The 22656-nt window shown below is 43.4% G+C and overlaps 1 long non-coding RNA gene across 1 annotated transcript in view; it reads left to right on the top strand.

Annotated features, from left to right (window-relative positions):
* The first annotated feature begins 1121 nt into the window (after nt 1-1121).
* The window catches only part of LOC128340829 (uncharacterized), a 35311-nt gene continuing 13776 nt past the window's right edge, over nt 1122-22656 (top strand). The window contains exon 1 of the long non-coding RNA XR_008314002.1: nt 1122-1215. This is a non-coding gene — a long non-coding RNA (uncharacterized LOC128340829). The remainder of the gene's footprint in view (nt 1216-22656) is intronic.

The following is a 22656-nucleotide window of genomic DNA, read 5'->3' as shown; positions in this document are numbered from 1 at the left end:
AACACACGGAATGCCGGTTGGTACTTTTTCATACAATGCATAATCAACTTGTGGAATTCTCTGCCACAAGATGTGGTGACGGCCAACAACCTGGATGGCTTTAAGAGGGGTTTAGATAACTTCATGGAGGAGAGGGCTACTAGTCTGAGGGCTATAGGCCACCTCCAGTCTCAAAGGCAGGATGCCTCTGAATACCAATTGCAGGGGAGTAACAGCAGGAGGGAGGGCATGCCCTCAACTCCTGCCTGTAGGCTTCCAGCAGCATCTGGTGGGCCACTGTGTGAAACAGGATGCTGGACTAGATAGGCCATCTTGGGCCTGATCCAGCAGGGCTGTTCTTATGTTCTCTCTTGAGGGAGGTTTGCCTGGCCTATCTTCACTTCTTTTCTGGCAGGCTGTTAAAAGTTTATTTTATTTTATTTTAACAGGATTTTGACTTTTTCTTGAAACATTTTAAGTGCTATGCTGCATTGTATTCTTTGTGTGTATCATCTGTTGCTTTAGACATTTAGATTTTTTTTAAAATAGAAGTTTTGAAAACGTTTGCTAGCTACTTTGATTTTAAATAGAAAAGTGGGATACAAACAAACAAACAAATATGTGTGGGAGGCTGGAAGAGCTATGCATGTGTGTAAACACAATCATTATAAAAACCGTTTTGTAGTAAGATTTAGGCCATTGCAGGTCACACATTGCTTTTTGACTCCCCCCAAATTAGTTCTACTGAATAGAGGTTGGGGGGAAAGGCCTGTTCTTGTCCCACAAGAAATTAATATAAGCTTGTTAGCAACAGCTGTATTGGTGCATAGAATTAGAAATCTACTCTTGGGAAATGTGCCAACATTTTAAAATTCTATTGTACCAGGAAGGGGGTATTGTGTTTTTAAAAACAAAACAAAAGACAAAAACACCAAGTTGTCAGTACCTATTAGAGAAAACCAGCTCTTTAAAGGTGATCAAAATCTTCATGATGTCTCCTTTGGGAGACTGCAGAGATTCTGAGGCATCAATGCTAATTTTATCTTTCTATTTATCTACACTGAGATGTCTGACAGACAGTAGTCAGGTGTTATAAGTATAAAGCTTCCCTCGCTCTCTGTCAGCTTCATTCCTTCTAATGGCTCTCTCCCAGCGCTGCTTCTTTTTCTTCTTTTTTTAAGGATGCTGGTGAACTTCTCAGCCTTGGAGTTTGTAAAAGCCTGGCCCACACAAAAGGTAAGGGTTGAAATCCCCCCCCCCCAAGGTCTTCTCCAAGCCCAAACTTGGGAAAGGCCACAATCCCCACACTGCCCTTTCCTTACTAATCTGGTGGCAGGGCAGCAGTGGCAACTGGCAAAACTTGGGAATGGGGAGCGGGGAGGACCTTTTCCTCCCTCCCTCCCCTTTCTGTTATATCAAGTCCCAAGGGCCACTGTGCTCTCCCTCCTGGTGTACTGATGATGGTGACGAGGGGACAAGGGAGGAAAGGAACCCCCCCCCCACCCCTCTCACACCCCTTGCTTTATCTAGTTTGCTGAGGAAGGTGACAGGGAAGAAAAAAGATCAATCCCCACTTGCTCCTCCATACTCCCCACACATTGCCATCCATGCTATGCTCCCACTGTTGATGGAATGCGGAGTAAAGGACAGTGCTGGGAGTGGTTTGGGGTGGTAGGGAGCGGGTATTTTGAGAATTGACTTGGTTTGGGATCTGGGTTTTTTAAAAACCAATTTTCTCAGTGAACGTGAGGAAAGCAGGGGAGAAATCTCCCATCTCTACTTTTTGGGGCCAAACTAGACAATATAATAGCAGTTAGATGTGTTTAAAATGGGGTCACTTGTGGTGTGAAAAGTGCTTGGGGAGAGAAGCCGCAAGGAGTCGGCTGGGGGCAGGGGGAAGGGTTTTGCATTCCTCTCTCATGCACCCTCCCCATTTTAAATCAGACCTCACCCCTCTTTGTACAATTCTATATCAAAAAAACACAGAACTGCCATCATCATATCTAGCTGGTCCTCCTCAGGGCCTCTCTTATAATCAAAACACCTCTCTAATTCCAGAGCAAGGACAGAACCTCATGCTCTGAAGATAATTTTGTTGTTCTTGTACTAAAAATGTCTTATTTGGGGAACCACTTCGTTTTAAACAATCACTGATAAAGAAGACTACCACCATATGCCTTTCGACTTCCCTGATGACCGTTATAAGCCTGCGAGATTGGGGGCTGTGGCGGGGAGGACATGTCACAAGTACAGTAGAAGTAAATATCAGGCTGAAGGAACGCAATGGAATGACAGAGGGAAACGGAGCCTCTTTTTCTAGGTCACCAAGCTCTGAGTAGTGTGCAGGAAAAAAACCAGTGACTGGAAGCACATCTATTTAAAAGATAACAAGCCTGTTTTTAAGTGGTACATTTCTTAACTTTACTGTTTTTCCTGTTTTAATATTTACATTCTATAATAGAGGTTTAACTTTGGCAATAACTTGATATCATGCGTTTTTCAAGTTCCATCAGTGGCCAGCTCACTATATATCTTCTATACAGATGTTGCAACCAATGGAAAGGGAAATGTGATTTTGTTATATTTTTTTCATAACCTGATCCCACAAAACAACTGTCAGACCATGGATCTTTCTGACCCAATACTGTCTGCTCTGTCTTGCTAGCAACTCAGTCATAAACAGGGAGGCATGTCTGAAGGCTGGAAAAGGGAGACCTGCCTGAGATGTTAAATCTCAGGCAAGGGTTTCTCAGGCAGGAGTCCACTTTCCAGCCTTCAGACAAACATGCCTCCCTTTTAATTATTGCCCAACAGACATTGTATTTGAATTAAATCAGGGGTTCTCAAACTGGGGTCCCCAGATGTTGTTGGACTACAACTCCCATCATCCCTAGCCACAATGGCAAAGGCCATTTTGGCTGGTGATGACAGGAGTTGTCATCCAACAACCTTTGGGGGGCCCACTTTGAGAATCCCTTAATTAAATGAGTTTTTAAAAATGACCACATAATCTAAATGCTGGTGGACCAGGTTTGTGCTGTGAGCTTCACTTCTCTCAAGCATTTCTGTTTCCTCCTGGCTTTTTGACAGTGATAGGAGGCTCATTTATTTAGGAAAGGCTTTGGGGCCTTAGGAACTGATGGCCTTTTGGATGCTTCATTTTATGCTGCAGAGTAGTTTGGATTGGTTTTCAGCACTTTTGTAGTTTTAAGATGGATGTTCAATTTTGTATTGTTTTTAAACTGATGTTAATTGTTGGTCATAAGCCACTTTGAACAGTTTTGAAATGAAAAGGATTTTTTAAAAAACAAACATATTTTCAATAAATAAATGGGTAAGAGATCATCAAGTCATATTCTGAGATGTAAATATGTCATGAAAACAGCCAGAATTAAGTTCCTGTTTTTATTATTTATTCATTTGTCAGATTTGTACACTGCCCCAAGCTTTAGTCTCTGGGAAGTTAACAACAACATAAAACAAGTTAAAACATACACAAAAATCTTAAAACAATTTAGGCAATCTAAAAATTAAAAACAGATTAAAACTTAAAAAAATTAAAAAGCTCGAAAAGCCTGACTGAAGCGGTGGGTTTTCAAGTGCTTTTAAAAAAATTGTCAGAGATGGGGACGATAGTATTTCAGTAGGGAGCACATTTCACAGTCTTAGGGCAGCAACCAAGAAGGCCTGTCCCCGTGTGGCCACCAGCCGAGCTGGCGGCAACTGGAGACGGACCTCTCCAGATGACCTCAATGGGCGGTGGGGCTCATAATAAAGAAGATGTTATTTTAAATACCCAGGGCCTAAGCCATTTAGGGCTTTATAGGTTATAACCAGCACTTTGTATTTTGCCCGGAAACCTATTGGCAGCCTGTGTAGTTTTATCAACAAAGGGGTGATGTGGTCTCTCCAAGATGACCCAGAGACCAACCTGGCTGCTGTATTCTGTACCAACTGGAGTTTCCGGACTACATATAAAGGCAGCCCCATATAGAACGCACTGCAGAAGTTAAGTCTGGAAGTGACCAACATATGTACCAATGTTTTAAGGTCACTCATCTCAAGAAATGGGTGCAGCTGACATATCAGCTGATGCTGATAGAAAGCTCTTCTGGCCACCACCTCAACCTGAGATACCAGGGAGAGGTGTGGATCCAGAAGCACTCCTAGACTGCATACCTGTTCCTTTTGGGAAAGTGTGACCCCCATCTAGCACAGGCAGATCAAAACAGTCCCTGGAGTTCTGACCCCGCACAATAAATATCTCCATCTTATCTGGATTCAATTTCAGTTTATTCTCCCTCATCCAGCCCATTACTGCTTCCAGGCAGGGATTTAGGGAGGTTATGCCATCTCCTGATGATGTTGACATGGTGAAGTAGATCTGAGTGTCATCAGCATACTGATAACATCCCACACCAAATCCCCTGGTGATATCTTCCAGTGGTTTCATGTAGATGCTCATGTAGAGCATTGGAGATAGTATGGATCCCTGAGGGATGCCACACATAAGCTCAGGAGCAACAATCTCCAATCAACACCATCTGGAATCTATCCAAGAGGTAGGAGCGGAACCACTGTGCCTCCCACCCCCAACTCTCTCAGATGTTCCAGAAGCATACTATGGTCGGTAGTATCGAAAGCCACTGAGCGATCCAAAGGGACGAACAGAGTTACACTTCCTCTGTCAATTCCCAATTGGAGATCATCCATCAGGCCGACCAAGGAGATCTCCACCCCATAGCCCACCCCAAAGCCAGTTTGAAATGGGTCTAGATACTCAGTTTCCTCCCAAACCGTCTGGAGCTGAGAGGCCACCACCCTCACAATAACCTTGCCCAGCCATGGAAGGTTGGAGACAGGCCTATATTTGCTCAACTCTGAGGGATCTAATGCAGGCTTCTTTAGAAGAGGTCTAATGATTGCCTCCTGAGGCATCCTGCCCTCCCTCAGAGAAGCATTTATGATTTCTACCATGCCTCCTACAACAGCCTTCCTGCTAGATACAACAAGCCATGTCAGACAAGGGTCAAGAGAACAAGTGGTAGGTCTCATTGTTCCAAGCAGCTTGTCCACATCTTCAGGATTCACAAACTGAAACCAATCCAGCTGAACCATATAAGAGGAGTTGCTGGACACTTCCAGTTCAGTCACCACAGTAACTGTGGAGTCTCCATCTAGGTCAGCCTGAATATGAGAGATTTGTCTGCAAAGAACTCATTAAAAACATCACAGTGGGTAAGTAATGGCTCCAAATTCTGATTCAAGGAAAGGGGGACACGTACTAGCCCCCTCACAACCCTGAACAATTCCGCTGGACGTGAGCTTGCAGATGCAATATGGGCAGAAAAGAACCACTTCTTTGTCACACATATGATCTTTAAATGTGCTCTCTGTCGTAATCTGTCGGATTCAAGTTGAGTCTTTCTCCACTTGCGTTCCAGTCATCTACCTTGCTGCTTCTGCCCCCATAGATCTTCCATTTATTCATTCATTCATTTATTTATTTATTTAACATATTTTTATACTGCCCAAAACTTACATCTTTGGGTGGTTTACAACAAAATAATTTTGTTTAAAAGGGGGCCAATTTTGAAGTGTATTTAAATCATCTCCAGTGGTTGTACATTGTTATATGTCATTGATTTTGAATTAAAAGTTACATTCTGACAACCTCAATCCATCAGAATTGCACAGTAACTGTGTGAAGTCTGGAAAAAGAAGTGAAGATCCCACCAACCAGTTCCTTGGTAGAGAGGACAGAGCAACTTCTGACTGGCAAGATTCCGGCTTTTTTCACTAGGATACATGCACCTTAATCCAGCTGCTGGACCCGTTTTGGGGATCACACATGCAGCACCAATTATTGTATGATTCCGCACCCAGCTAAGCCACTTCTGCAATCATGTAGGATAGACTGGGACACATTGACCTTAGACTGGCAAATCAGGAAGGAACCTGGCTTTAAAAAACATTTTCTTGTGTTAGAAAGCCCACAGCCACCAATACCAATAGTGTAATACTTGTAATAAAATTGCTACCAGTTATATGTAAGCAGATAATTTGAAGTCTAATGTGTGTGAGAGTGTGAATGTGTGAAGTCTCTGATTCTGATAGCTATGACCACTGAAAGCTGGTGTAATTTAGTAAGAGTGCAGGCTTATGTATGTTTACTTGGAAGTGAGTCCCACTGTGTTAAATGGGACGTATTCCCTGGTAAGTGTGTTGGAGACTGGAATGCCAAAGTTTGAAATGGTAAGGAGGAAAACATAGTCATACTGTATGGCCTATGAAACAGAAATGAAGCAGGAGAATGACTTCTTAGTTTCTGCCAAGCCAATGATCCCTTCATTGCTAACACATGCTTCCAACAACCAAAGCAGCGCCTATAGAGATGGACATCACCAGGTGGAGTAAGGAGAAATCAAATTGATTACATTATGGTGCAAGGAGGTGGAAGAGATCAGTTATAACAGCAAAAACGTGGCTGGGGGCCAATTGTGGAACAGAACACGAACTGCTCATGTGCAAGTCAAACTAAAGTGGAAATACAAAGTTATCCAGCTTCCATTTTATTTTATTTTTATTTTTACATTTTTATCCCACTCTTCCTCCAAGGAGCCCAGAGCGGTGTACTACATACTTAAGTTTCTCCTCACAACAACCCTGTGAAATGGGTTAGGCTGAGAGAGATGTGACTGGCCCAGAGTCACCCAGCAAGTATCATGGCTGAGTGGGGATTTGAACTCAGGTCTCCCTGGTCATAGTCTAGCACTCTAACCACTACACCATGCTGGCTCCCATGATATGATATTGAGAATATACCCACCATGTTCAAGGAGAACATCAGGAACTGCTTTGAAGTTCTGAATCTCATTGATAGGGAACCAGAGGAACTTTGGAATGAAATCAAAGTAGTTGTTAAGGATGAATGTGGAAAGAGACTGCCAAAGACCAAGTAACAGAAGAAAGCAAAATGGATGTCAGAACAGATGGTGGAAATTGCCAAGAAGAGGAGAGAAGCCAAAGTCAAGAAAGAGAAAGACCTCAGGAAGGAACTTAATAGAGAATTTCAGAAAGCTGTTAGAAGAGACAAGGAGCAGTACTACAATGACATCTGTAAAGACCTTGAGGATGGAAATAAACATGGAAAAATAAGGAAAGTTTTCCAAAAGATCTCTGAACTTTTCAGAGGGGGCTGTGGGGAACAGGGGCTGTGCAGCCCCCAAAAGTTCCAGGACGTCCCACATGAGTGTGCAGGGCATCCTGGAGAGACCCCTGAGCCCGGGGGGCTGCTTGCAGCCTCCTGGCTGGGGGTCTACTCATGTGTTGGCGCGCGCTGCGGTGACACACGAGCAAAAAAATGAGTTTAACAGAACACTTGCTCTGTTAACCTCATTTAAGGGGAGGGGGAATTAGGCGGGCTAGCCGCCTTGGGAGCACTGGGCTCGCCTTCGAACCCAGTGGTTCCCATGATCTCTGGAAAGCGGGCTAAGCTCCCTTAGCCCACTTTCCAGGGATCGTGGGAATAGCCCCAATATGTGCTTTATTGACTACGGCATCAAACATGTCCAGTTGTGGAATATCCTTAGGAAAGTGGGCATCCCAGAACATCTCATTTTTCTAATGGGAAACCTATACACAGGACAGGAAGCTGCAGTCCATGTGGAACATGGTGAAACAGACTGGTTCCAGATCGGCAAAGGAGTAAGACAAGGCTGTATACTTTCTCCTTATTTATTCAATTTATATGCTGAACATATACTGAGAGAAGCTGGATTGGAAGAAGATCAGCGTGGTTTTAAAGTTGGAGGAAGAAACATCAATAACGTGCGCTACGCTGATGACACCGCTCTGATTGCTCAGAATGTGGATGATCTGCAAGCTCTAGTAATGAAAGTCAAGGAGCACAGTGAAAAAATGGGACTACGACCAAATGTAAAGAAGAATAAACTAATGACAACGGGTACAGCAACCAGCCTCCAAACTGATAATGAAGACACTAAAGTGGTGGATAGCTTCTGCCTTTTAGGATCAACCATCAACAGTAAAGGATCCAGCAGTCAAGAAATACACCACAGACTAGCACTTGGTAGGGTTGCAATGACAGGATATTTAGATACCGTGATGGGTCTATGCCTACAAAAAGAAGGAAGATAGAAAAAGCATTGACGCTTTTGAATTTGGTGCTGGAGAAGACTTTTGAGGATACCTTGGACAGCCAGGAAAAAAACAAAACAATGGATCATAGAACAAATCAATCAAGATTTTTCACTCGAGGCACAAATAACCAGGCTCAAACTATCATACTTTGGACACATAATGCGAAAACCCAGCTCCCTTGAGAAGTCCATAATGCTGGGAAAATTTGAAGGAAAGAGAAGAAGAGGATGACCAGCAACAAGTTGGATGGACTTGATTATGATAGCAATGCATGCACTACTGAGAGACCTAAAAGGCCAAGCTGAAGACAGAGCATCCTGGAGAGAATCTATCTATGTGGTCAAGAGTTGACACCGACTTGACGGCACTTAATCAATCAATCAATCAATCAATCAATCAATCAATCAAGTGTGTTTAGGACTATAGCCTGAGTGAGATATCTGGAAGTCTCTGATTCTAATCTGAATTCAGCCATAAATTCATTAGGTGGCTCAACAATAAAGCCTGTCTCTTCACTTCAACCCACTCACCTGCAATAGAATACTGACTAACTTTACTGGCTTGTGGTTAGGGTTATAATCATAAATGAATATGAAATGTTTTGAACACTCTACAATGCTATATAAATTCTAAGTGTTATTTTTATGAAGTTCACATTTATACTGGATATGGAATATGGCTCATCATAAGCATGCTATTTCTTCTCGTCTTCTGTTTAAGAGAAAGGGCACATTGCTTATGTAATCTGTGGCAGGGGAGGGGGTATTATTTATTTGGAGAAAGGGTACTCAATAAGAGGATTGTTTGGTGGAAAAAAGATGGTATTCATGACAGAAGTATGAATGGACAGTGAGTGATTATTTTGCTGTAATGCAATGCGACTGGACTCCACAGAAAGCATAATAGGAGCAGTAATCATGGCAATATGCATGGAAAACAGCTACTGTTTTGATTGAAGCATGCAGAAATGAGTGTGAGTTAAACAGCACCATGGGAGGCCAGACAAAGAGAGAAATGCAGTACCTCAGTGATAGTGCCTACAAACTCGATTCCACAATGATTGGCAGGCTCTCTGAAAATGGCAGGGATGCCAAGTTTGGCTTAATTGCCCTAGAGTTCCAAAAGAAGTCAGCTATGGGAGAATATGGGTGGGTTAATTAGGTCAATGATGTTTCTCTGGCATTTCAGGTGAGGCTGTCTTACGGAGACCCTTTGTGTCGCCCTTCGTCCAACGACTGGGTGACCAGCCTGAGCAATATAAAGGTTTTCTAATACAAACTTTGTTCAGCCCTTTAGATCACAGCCAATATGTACACAAAGTAGAATGTGTGGATGGGAATGATTCTGTGGCTTACTGTAAATCACAGAAGACGAGCAACCTTGGAGACAGAGAAGAGCTGAAACAGTCCATGGGTTCCCCTCCTGCTCTCAAATTCTAACAGACCTTTGGATTGTCTCCTGCCTGTTCATAAGGACCATTTCACACATTAGCTAGCAATAACTTTGGGCTTGCCACCAAGTGTATACTCAACAGGGAGCTGCAGCCAATCTGCCACCAACTATTTACTTGTTTTGAAAACCACCTTGAAAGTCATTGATTGTTGGTATATAAATGTAACAAGAAAATAAAATAATCAATAAACTGAACATACCTATATGAAATGTGTTTCCAGACATTTCTTTGATACATCCACACTTTAAAGTCATCCAGCTGCATTAATTTCTTTTATACTCTTTGCAATTGACTTAAAATAACTTAACTTGGAGGAATTGTGCCTGTCAAAGAGATGTCTGAAAACATTTTTCATACAGGCACACTCAGGGCCAAACCACACATGTTAGGCTAAACACATTATTGGCCCTTGTGTGCTTGTTTCCCCCACTAAATCTCAGGTGCAGGAGGCCTGATCCAGATTTGGACCATAATGGGGGCAAAGGGTTAAATTCCTTCTCTCCCCAGTCATGGTCCTGCTTCCCGCACCAGCAGCTGCTATTTAAGGATAAATTCAAACAGGCTCCAATGAAAGCCCAGAACCAAGTATAAAGCCACATACTAGAAACAAGAATACACGTCTCAAAGGCAGAAGCAGGTTGGTGTAGAGAGAAATTAGCAAGAAGTGAGAGCAGGGGAGCCGATTTCCCATAATAACCTTCTATTTATTCGTTATTTCATGTTAGGATTGTATTTGTGACGTTAACAAATATCTCAACAGACTTGTACAGGCTGCTTGTTGAGTCCATAAAGTACCCAAACATCCATTCCGCTTCAATGTGTTGTTTTATATGTGCCTCCAGAAAAGGCATGCTCTTCAGATGGTCATACTGAGTCTCCTGCTCTTCCTTTTTCTTTGAAAGTCAGCCTCAGTATTCAAATGTGAGGACTGGACTCAATTTTGCCAAAGGTTCCTATACTGAAGAGTCCTCAGCTAGGATGCAAAGAGTGCAACCCAGTGTTGGCAAACCACCAGGCTTCTGTACAAACCCAGGGCTGAGCAAAGACGTAGCAAGGCACTGTTCCAGCAGTGCAGAGAGAAAAAGTAGGGCATGGGAAGTAGGTTTGAGAGAACAGAGAATTGAACTTGTCACCTCGGATTCCATTGGAGTAGAAACTGAAAACTGCCAGCATGATCTGGCAAGTGGAAATGGGCACTCTGCATTAAAAATAGCAGCCAAGATGCAAGGCAGACCTCCATGTCTCTGCAGTTTCTTCTGCAGTAAAAAGGAGACAGGAAGGTTTGGTCTGAGATGCTTTTATGGAGGTCTCGGCTTCCAACATTGCTCAGCCTTCTCCTGCCCTTTAAATCCCCCTTAAATCAATTGGATAAATAAAAATGTGTTTAGGATGGAGGTGTAATTAGATATAGGCAGAGTTAACTCAGTGGACGGCATGCATTTAAAAGCTAACACCAATGTTCAATCTTTTGTGTAGTCTCTTTGGGTTTCAATGAGAGCACAAATATTTTCTCCTTGGATACAGAAAACATTGGATGCTTGACACAGCTTAGAAGGGGGTGTCCTCTGCTTATCAGTCGGGCTTGCAAGACAGTGATGCCAAGAGTTGTCCAGGTGAGCACTGTGCAGTGGCATGCCTGCTGATTGGCCAGGAACACTGTTTTTACAGCTGCTTCCCTCATATGCACAAAGAAATCTTATGTGGATTTAATGAAAGTTTTATTCAGCAACAACTCCCATTTTCTGCTTCTCCTTTCCCTCACCTTTCCTTTCTCACTCCCCCCTCCCCCACTCTCTCTACAGGATCCCCACTGGGACAAATGTCATGAACAACTAAACACAAAAGATTACTGGATAGAATATAACACTCAGGGTAGGCAAGGGGTGCTGACATCATCTTAGGGAAATGGCAAAAGCAACGGGTGGGGGGGGGGAGAGTGAATTCTGAGACTGCAACTGGGTGAAGAGCTGGAGGCTAGGAAGGAGGAGATCTTGACTACAGCACAGCCCAAATGGTGCTTCCCTGTCCTTCCCCCACTTTATTTCTGGACAAAAAGAGCCCTCAGGTCTGGAAATCCCTACTCTTTATGTTGGGGGAGATGGGGGAGAAACTCTGCGACATTATTCAGTGGCAAGACCCGGAGCACTAGACCTAGGGATAGTTTTGCTTAATTCCAGTAAGTCTGGTGTCACTGTCTTGAAGGGTGGGCTGAAAAAGAAACAGAGTCAAAACAGTATTCATCGGAACAGCCTTTTCCTTCTCCAGAAATCATTGCTCCATATCAAGAGCAAAGGACGCACTACAGGAAACCGCATTGGAACAATGACTTCCTTCTTGGACATTGATAGGGCTAGAGTGGCTTAAATCTACATTTACGTTTGTTTAGATCAGGGTGGAAGTCCAGGATTCCAGCAAATCATACCAGTTTAACACTGCTTTGAATCTGGCCTTTGAATTGAATCCTGCTGACATCTTCCTCCCTGCACTGGACTGGATCCAAGGCCCGTCATGCTAGTTAATGATTACCGTTGCAGGAAGGTATCATCCTCCTGTTATATTCCAGCAGTTCACATCATCATAGTTATGGTAGGAGATGCCTCCCACCCTAATTCGGAAGCTGAGCGTGCTCCCATTTGCTGGTCATCTGTCAGTTAAAACCAAGGTTGGAGGCTCTGTCTGTGCTCCTGTGTTTAGCAGCAGCTGGGTCAAATCAAAGGACTTTCCCTCCTACTTCAGGAGAGGAGGGAGCATTCTGATTTATAGAAAGGAAAGTTCACTGTTGCTTAGAGGAGAACGGGGTGCAAATTAGCATCTGATTCTTCTCTGAGCTGTCGTAAATGTGAATCTGTGCAGCTGGACTGGTTCACTGAAATCATTCGGTTTTTACACAGCTGTAAATGGAAGAAAGGTCAGAATTGCAACTTTGGAAGGAATGAGAAATAATGACAATCTGTTCTCTCTTTTTCCTTTTTGCACTGCTGCTGTAAGTGTGGCGGGGAGTGAGTGTAACAAAAAATCCACCTGCAATGTACATGGGATGACGAACATAGCGTCTTCAGCTCACAAGGCAGGCTGACAGGAAGACACGGAAAGGCCCTGGTGCCTGGTTCAATAGACAATGTCTTCCAGCAGTTTGAAGCCCTGCAGCATTCAAGAGCACAGCTGCTACATCTTATCTTCTTGCTCTGCTTCTAACCAAGAAGCTAGCAAATGAAATTTCTTTTGGCGACCTGCAGCCATTTGGCTCTTTGGCTGTTGTTCACTCAGGATGGCTTTATTCCAGTGGGCTTTGCTTGTTTGAGATGAAGCATGATGCCATCTTGTTCTCTTTCCTTGTGTCTTGCTTCTCCTGGCTAATAGCTTTAATGTATCCTAAATATATCTAGGCTGCCTCTCTCTAACTCGTAGGTCATCATTTATTCACAGGTCTAGAGCCCCACAAGCAGCCTCCTGCTGGCTGGCACTCTGCAGGGGGCTAATACAGCCTGGCTGGGCAATCACCAAATAAAATAAAATAAAATAAAAATGACATCATCTTCATTTTAGGAATGAAGAGTGCTGGTTGGAGATATCTGAGGAACAAGACACCTAATCATATGGTGTGAGATATTCATATGGGTATATATCATACAAACACAAGCCATATTCAGACACTAAGCTTGTTCTCGTAACCAGAGATTCCTGGGTAGGAGAGGGTCAACCAGAGGCGTAACTAGGGAAAACGGCGCCCGGGGCAAGCACTGGAATTGCGCGCGCCCCGCCCCCCCAACATACATCTGACTAACACACATGTTTCAGAAAACTTTTATTTTAAAAAATTACAAAAATTACCAAAAATTTCAAAATGCACTACATACTTAGGTTTTTCCTCACAACAACCCTGTGAAGTTGGCTTGTATCTCAAACATCAGAATTATGATGCAATGATGATACATACTACATTATACTTAGGTTTTTCCTCACAACAACCCTGTGAAGTTGGCTTGTATCTCAAACATCAGAATTATGATGCAGTGATGATTATTATGATTATGATGCCCCTCCCTTACACCCTGGTTCTGTTCCTGACTTTCCCCTGTGAGTGACTGTATTTTAACAAAAGGAAAGCCAAGGATTCCAAAGTAATTCGAGGGACTAGGGTGATAGTGCTAAAGACTCCTTATTCTCCCGCTGTTAAAGAAAGACTCCCCTTTTCCAAAACCGCGCGCTATTTACACCATAAAAGGTTTCAAATGGAGGGGAAAGCATTTATGCATTTATGCTTTGTTTTATGTTACGATTTCAAAGTTAGAAAAACTATAAAAGGGCCATTTTAGAGAAGCTATGCACTGCCTTAGTTGCAAATCCTGCTTTTTTGAGATTCCCTGCAATTGAATAAAGCGATAATATACACCTTTGCTATTTAAATTGGTTGGAGAGTATTTATGACAATAAAAAATGAAATGGCATTTCAGATGCAACATTGGTTGCCTAAGACCACTCAGATTTAACTAATCTTCATCACATTGACAAAAAGAGCAATTAAAATTAAAATCCATGACTAAAACCAAACCACTTTGGGGTTGTTTTTAATGAAAGGTGGTATATAAATTTAACAATAAATGTTTAGAAGTATATACTTTCACCCCCTGCCCAACCTATAATTAATTCCAGCTTATTTTCAAAGGGCTTCAAGTTTTATTTACAAATTGCTTGGCAGCACCAATGTTTAAATAATCGCTATTTGCTCCTAATGATAGTTTTACTTATTGTTAAATTTATATACTACCTTTCATTAAAACATTCTCTGTTCATCTGATTTTCAGTCTGGTTAATTAAATCGGTGGAGGTTTAGACTTTCCTGATGGGCTGAAACAGCCAATCCATTTTGATGATGACATATAATTAAATTAGCTTGCATTACATAGTGAAAAAGTCCAGGAAGGGAGAGATGGGGGGATGTGGAACCCAAGGTTCCACATCCCCCCATCTCCCCCTCCCTGAACCTTTTCAGTTAAAACGTGGTTAGATTATAGGGGAGGAAGGACTTGAATGAGCAAAAAGGGGAACTGGTTCGGGCGTTCAGGAAGTTGTTCAGAAGAGGGAGTTGTTCAGGAAGTTTGCTCTGGTGCATGTCCTCCTCTCGACGCATGCGCGACTGGTGGCGGGGCGGTGGGGCGCGCCGGGGAGTGAGAGTCAGAGACTTGGACTACGAAGATGCCGCGGCGCCCAGTGCTGGATGAGCAATGCCAATGGGGGGCGGCGGCACCAGGACCGGGGGAGGGGGACTGCTCTGCAAAAAATAAAAAATAAATCAAAAAAAATTTTTTTTCTGGCAAATCGGCGGGGTCACTTTTTGGCGCCCCCTGCCAAGTGGCGCCCGGGGCACGTGCTCCCCCTGCCCCCCCATAGTTACACCTATGGGGTCAACCCAGGAATCTCTAGTCATCTGGGGCATCGGGAGCCCTCACAACCCAGCAGATCCAAGCCTAGGTAGCCCAGATCTGCTACCCAGCCTAAGAGTGAGGCAGGAGGCAAACAGAACCACTGCTGCTTTTAAACTGCTCCCAGGTGGCCAGCGGCCATATTTACCATAAAGTTCTAAGGCTTGCGAGACCAGGGAGAGGAACACTGTTGCTGTACTGAGGGCTACCTCACTGCTACTTGCACAGTTTATTGTGGGATACTTGAGTGGTTTCCCCCCTCCCAATCTTGGCTATGGAGATAGCTTTCACTGTTCATATGGGCGCATGAGTGGCAGGGTCATAAATAGGCTCTGGTCATCTGGGAGCAGGAAGGTTGGAGCCTGTCTTCCATTCAGCTCCCCCTCCTCGTTTGGTCATGTGAACAAGCCCATTATGTTTTACTGTTGCAATCAGAGGTCTGTCCATACATACATATTTTTGTGTGTGAAATATTGTACCTGCATGCATATTAAAAGTGAACCTGGGTACAGTTCTCTTAAATGCACGGTACAGATGGAAAGTGTGTTGCTGTACCTGCATTTTATATAACATGTGAATAATTGTACCTGTGTGTAGATTTGTACCTGTGTACACTGTACCCAGATTATACGAGTGTTGAACATAATGTGTGAATAGAGTAATACATACAAACCAGTCTGGCCACTTCAACATGTTTTCCTATTTCTTCGTCTACTGAACTGTAAGATGGATTCCAAAGGCTCTGAGAAAATGGCCACTGAAATTCAGTCATGAAAAGTGCAAGACAAAAGTGTTGGAAGCAGATAAAAGGCCCTTTTGTCTGGTCGTTTTGTCCAGCCAGTTCAAAAGGCCAGTTCCATCTGTTCATCCAATAGACTAACATGCAATCTAGACCACAGTAGGTTGCATCCAAAGAGCAAGTATTTTGCAGAAATACTTTTCCAGAGCAAAACAATACAGATGATTCAAGTGAGTAACAGAGGTCACATGCCAAGGTCCATTAGGATCATTCACGTCTCTGACCTGATAAAAGCACTGGCTGGGTTAAAAGACCACCAAAGTCCCTTCCAACTCTTCTGTGGTTCCATGAAGAAGAAGAAACAATCTTCTTGATCCCAAACATGGAGATAAGTTGGCCTATTTCAAAGACAGCATTGTGCTCTTTATTACTTACCAGATGTGCTCCATACCAAAAGCTTAACCAAATGACAAACACATGGTCCCAAGGTCTCTAGCCAATAATTAGGATCAGGGCTGGCATCAGGGGTAGGCATTGGTGGGCTGCTGCCAAGGGCCCACTAATAATCCCCGACACCACCTCTGTGCCTTTGTGTGATGGGGGCAGAGTGACACACTCAGGGCCCACCCAAATAGGAGGGGGTCCATGGAGGAGGGGGTCCCAGTTTGCCATGGGGTCCCATAAACTGGAGCTGGTCCTGCTTTCAGGATTCATTTTGCCTTCTGTCCAGTCCTAGAAAAGGGACAAGGCAAAGATAGTTGGGAGGGACTCTTTATAAAAAAAGGAGAAGAGCAAAAGACAGCCCAGGAGTGTAACTTGGCAAATGTATGGGTGAAGAAGTCCTAATCTCTCACCATTCAGACTATTATCATCAAAGTAAATGGTTTTCTCAGGACACTGTCTTTGGACTTGTAGTCTCCATATAACTTGTGTGCTCCTCGCTCCATAGAGCATCATGCACAACCCCGGCCAAAAGTGCACATTGCCCCATAACCGCCTTGGGATTGTTTTTAATGAAAGGCAGTATATAAATTTAACAATAAATATAACAATAAATAAATAAGCACAATCCAGCTGCCACAAAAAGGAGTGGATGGGTGCGGCCTATTTGTGTGGCTGCGGCATATTTAGGTACATTCCCAGTCACATGTGATATCCCTTGTGTGGTGGAGAGTTTGAATGGGTCCACAAATCAACTCATATGCTACACACATTGCTGGTGCAGGCATTAGCGAAAGCAGGCACCACGTTTTCACAGGAAGTAGCTCGCTCATTGGTATCTAGGAAATAACCACACATCAAGGCCTTTCACACAATCATATGGGGAAAGTTGGTGAGGGGGAACAACCCCTACCCTATTTCCCACAGATGGGCAGGCCCTCTGTTTGGGTCTGCAAACTCACCATTCAGATTATCACAGCAGCCACAGGCTCTGTGGAAGAAATTTATGAGCTGGGTACTCAAGGATCAGCTCTGATATCCCAGCATGCATCAGGCTGCCAGTAGAATGGAAAATCATCAGGTGTCCTCTGAATGACCTCAAGGGTTCAGGAGGCAGGCCTAGCCATATGTAAGCTATTACAAGCATAGGATCATAGAGTGTGCTGTGCAACATGGCGCACACACAGACGGCAGCCCCCCTAGCCACAGTGCTCTATCACAAACATGGCCACTTGCTCCCAGGTACTTCTACAAACAGCAAATGCAAACAGATGATCAAAAAACTGAGGTAGAACTATTTTTGTCCTAAAGATCTGAGCTATCCACATTTGAGCAAGTTATGTTGGAAGGATTTGCGTGGGATCTCACAAACATTAACATCTGGGTTTACTGCCTCCTACCTTCATTTTGGTAATCATGTGAATGAGCCTATTAACTATGTGGTAAGAGTCATCTGTAACCACTTGGCGTCCACAGGCTTGCTTAGTGTTTAAAAAAAGAGCCATGAGATGGGTGACACATTGACGAGTGCAGCATCTAGTGGTGACTTGCTTGGGCAAATAAGCCATCCCACATCAAACATCACAGGTCATGTTTTTGTGTAGTCTCACTCCGTTTTAATGGGCCAAATTCGCACATTTTGCTGCAAGTCATTGTGCTGAGTAATCAGGTGATACACGTGCATGTGTGCCATTACAGTTTGACATTGAAGGCCATATTCTGTGTTCTGTAGTTCAGCTGCAGAGTGCAGACTAGGTAGTAGTCTGATCATAGCTCTCAGTGTGTTTGCACATGGTGAGCTCAGCAGATGAACCAGCAAAATGCACAGGAAACGAAAACCAAAACCAAAAATTTACTCCCTATCATTGCTCAGCCCTGTCCTTCCTTTGTCTGGTTAGATTTGCAACCCCTTTAGAACAAGCAAGGAATATAACACCAGGGATACTTTGAATATTGATTTATTAAATCAATAATAAAAAACCAAAGGCATAGAGAGAATAAAAGCATTTTTTTTCAAGTCTGCACACTCCCATAATAATGACCAGAAGTCTCCAAAGAGTGATGCCCATATTTAGATGCTGAATTAAGGCACGTAAGCTGAGTATCTGTATAGCTCCCCATCAAGTCATTCATATTCACTGACGTCTTCTGAGAGCTTGTCTAACAGAATGAAAAGAAGCACAGTGCTCTAGAAAATGAAGTTGCAAATTATAAGTAGAGAAAAGGTCCATGGAATGGTCTTGTGGACTAAGTGATTTGAACCGAATTAGGTACAGTTGTAGTGAGACACACACAGGGACACCGCAATGACATTGTCTGTGGTTCAATAGTCCACAAGTTAGCCCACTTGCGCCTCAAATGTTCGCAAGTCTGTCATCTTGGATTGGGGTAGATGACATTATTAGAAATGATGTCATTGGGCAATGGGCATATCTATGTGTCCCTAAAGCTGTCGCAAATTTGGTTCAAATTGGTTAGGCGATTCACAAGTTAGCCCACTTGCACCTCAAAAGTTTACGCATCCACCATCTTGAATTGGGGTGGTTGGCATCATCACAAACTACACCATTGAGGTGTCCCTGTGTGTCACTCACTACAACTGTACCTAATTTGGTTCAAATCTGTTATACAACCCACAAGTTAGCCCACTTGTGTCTCAAACATTTACACATCTGCCATCTTGAACTGGGGTGGATGACATTGTCACAAACTATACCATTGGGGCATCCTTATGTGTCCCTACAGCTGTAGCAAATTTGGTTCAAATCGGTTAGGCGGTTCACAAGTTAGCCCACTTGCGCCATCTTGAACTGGGGTGGATGACATCATCACAAACTACACCATTGAGGTGTATCCCTACAACTGTACCCAATTTGGTTCATATTGGTTCAGGTGTTGTGAGGTTGATGCGAGTGCGGGGGGTGGGGTGGACAGACACACAGACACACACACAGAATGCCAGGTGATCTCATAAGGCTACTGGAAAGTCAGCTAAAAATACAATTAAAAAGGCCTATTAGTCTTATTTCAGGGAGAAAGAACATCCTTCTAAAGTGTAAAGTATCTCCTAGAACCATGAAAGATATTAGGATGATTGTGTATGATATAAGAGGATACCAACTGTTAATAAAGCAAACTGAGGTGGAAACCCCCAAGAAATTTGAAGTTGTTGTGTTAATTTGTCCATCGGTGCAATCACAGGAGTATATACCATTGCTCTATAGAGGGCAACTCTGGAAAGTAAAAGTAGGCAGTCCTGCTTACATTGGCCATGGTTATATTTTGACGTAGATATCTTTCAATCAGGGGCGTAGCAAGGTTGTAGTGAGCCCAGAGACAAGATTTTAACCCCCCCACCACTGAAGCTCAGCTCATGAAGTAAAGAAATCTTAAATGTGGCTGAATAGTGGTAACAAAAAGCATAGTGTTATTGTTATTGTGTTGTGTGTGTGTGTGTGTATAGATAGATAGATATAGATATAGATATAGATATAGATGATATAGTTTATTTCGGCCCAAGGCCAGCATAAATACAAGAAAAACAAAGAGAAACAACAACAACAACAGTAAAATACATAGTATATATATAAAAATTAATATCTTCAGATACTGTATACATAACTAATTTCATTCAAATAAAACCGGTTAATCTGAAGTGCACAACCCGGCATCTCGTGCCTCAATCACTCTAAACCGAATCTTGCTTGCTATGAAGAAAAATTTTGCTACCCTCCTGTAAGCATGCTCTGACTTAGCAGTAAGCAGAAAAAGGACCTTGTCCCCATTAGAAGGGCAATTAGAGTTATAATGAGTTAGTAATGGGGAGAGAAACTTTCCCCTTAATTCAGTATAAAATCTGCACTTCAGCATCAGATGTTCCGTGGTCTCCACCTCACCGTTCTGACAGGGGCATAATCTTTGATCATAGGGCACCTTCCCGAAGCATCCTTCCAATACGAATATGAAGGGCGTTAAGTCTAGGAAACATAGGAACATAGGTACATAGGAAACTGCCATATACTGAGTCAGACCTTTGGTCTATCTAGCCCAGTATTGTCTTCACAGACTGGCAGCAGCTTCTCCAAGGTTGCAGGCAGGAATCTCTCTCAGCCCTATCTTGGAGAAGCCAGGGAGGGAACTTGAAACCTTCTGCTCTTCCCAGAGCGGCTTCATTCCCTGAGAGGAATATATTGCAGTGCTCACACATCAAGTCTCCCATTCAGATGCAACCAGGGCAGATCCTGCTTAGCTATGGAGACAAGTCATGCTTGCTACCACAAGACCAGCTCTCCTCTCCTAGCTGCTGAAAGAGCCCTACGATGATCCCTGTTAGAGATCCTAAGTAAATATTCAGCAGGGGAGTGACTACTGATTTGATCTCCTAGAAACAGGCCAGAGCCTATTTGGGCAACATCCCCCTGTGTGTGTGTGTGTGTGTGTGTGTGTGTGTGTGTGTGTGTGTGTGTGAATAAAACCTATGTGCCTCAATAGAACATCATCGGTATAATGGTACTAGAGAAAGACATGCTGTTCTGGTAGCTCCAGGTCTAACAGTCACATCAATTTGGGAGGATGAATTTCGAAGGAAGCCCGGGTGGGTGGCTGGGGGAGTCAGTCATGTGCCTTGCCTCTGCGGGGGGCAATGCAGTGGGCCCCCAGACATCTGTCTCCTCTTGCCCTATTATAGTTATGCCCCTGCTTTCAATTGAGAAAATCTTAAAAGTGTTGTCGAGTCAGCACAAGGGCCACCATTAAGACTTCAGAAATGCCTGAAGGTAACAATATACTTGTGAAATTGTAGCCCTGCTCACTTGTTATGAAACCAGTTAGGTAGGTACCCTGTACCCAGGTACAGGACCCATAGAAGTGCACCAGCAAGGCCCACATGCAGTTGTTGGTTTGCAGAGACAAGCACTCCACTTGGGAAGAGATCCTCCCCATAATTAAGAGTGCTGGATACCCAGCATTCTCAGTCATGGGAAGCATCTCTCCTTGAGGGCAGCACTTGTCTCTGCAGACAAGTGCTATATCCATGGAGAGTAGGGAGGAGGGATGTGGTTAAGCAGTGTGTTCCCTGTTGGCTCAGGGGGTGGGGCTTGTTGGTGCGCTCCCAAAGGCACTGAACTGGGCACAGTGTCCACAGCTTTCTTAATGAGTGGACAGGGCTCTTGTAGAACAAGAAAGTACAAGAGAGTGCCTGTCATTTGTTTAGCCTGATGGCTTTCACAGTTGCCACAGCACTGTATCATATCACAACAGTGTTCACATATCTTATACATCATCACTAAAACCTTGCGAGGTGGTTTACCATTATACCCACTTTAAAAATGAGAAGCTGTAATGCAAGTTTATCCAAAACTGGGGAGGAATTTGAACTCAAGATTCCCAACTCTGGTCCAACATTTGTCCTAGCCACATGTTATGTTCAACACACATGTGATCTGTGTATGCATGTACAGATCTGCACATTATTCACTTGTTATGTTCAGCACATGTACAGAAGTGCTTTTCCTATCTGTGCTTGTATTTGTACCCAGATTTACTTTTAAAATGAACACAGATACAGGCATTCACACAAAAACATGCACATGTATACAGATAACTGAATGCACATACAACATAATGTATGAATAAGACTTCTCCCCAGAGGATCTAACTAACTGGTGATGCCACCACTATACTGTAAATGTTGAGCAGGAATGATAGATGCACTTTGGTGGAATTATGCGGCATACATGAATCCCTTTTAGAAAGCCTTTTCAGGAAGCAGAAGGCTTCTGCCCTTTATGTCAGGTCCTTATGATGTAGGGTTGCTATATTCTGGCTTTCCAAATCTGGGTGCCTAATTTGCATATTATGTAAATTGGCTTGAAAACATTTTTTGAGCAGAATAGTGACTGCACATTTTGCTCCATTACTCTGCATCTACAAGGGCTAGAGCTTAGCTCTCCCCGTCCCCCCGTCCCCCTAAATGAAAGCTGAAATCTGGGTGAATCTGGGTGGGCTAAGCAATCTGGGTGAGATGCTTAAAATCCGGGTGAAACTCGAAATTCTGCGGGGCATGGGAACTCTATTATGACGGCTGCCACAGGAAATGGGTAGATGATTACTATGTGCCTCTGTTGTTAACCTCTGCAAATAAGTCTCATTATGAAATGAGCTTTTAGGCACATTTAAAGAGGTTATGTGGAAGGGTTTTTTCATTGGCATGTTTCATTACCTTTATAAGCACCATCGCTCCCCACGCATGCTGCTAATGGTCATTTAAATATTGTTTTAGCTGGGCCAGTATCATAAACAACACAGCAAAAGCCCACTCAACTGTGTGGGAAAGCTCACATCACATTGGCTCTCATTTCAAACCAAGATCCTACAAAATGTGCTTGGTCTCATTTGGAAAATTGCTCTGTTAAATACAAACACCACGGTGCAGCTCCTTGATTCCCTACTGATACCAC

This window comes from Hemicordylus capensis, chromosome 1, assembly GCF_027244095.1.
Source record: "Hemicordylus capensis ecotype Gifberg chromosome 1, rHemCap1.1.pri, whole genome shotgun sequence".
Lineage (NCBI taxonomy): Eukaryota > Metazoa > Chordata > Lepidosauria > Squamata > Cordylidae > Hemicordylus > Hemicordylus capensis.
This window is presented reverse-complemented; position numbering and strand designations above follow the sequence as displayed.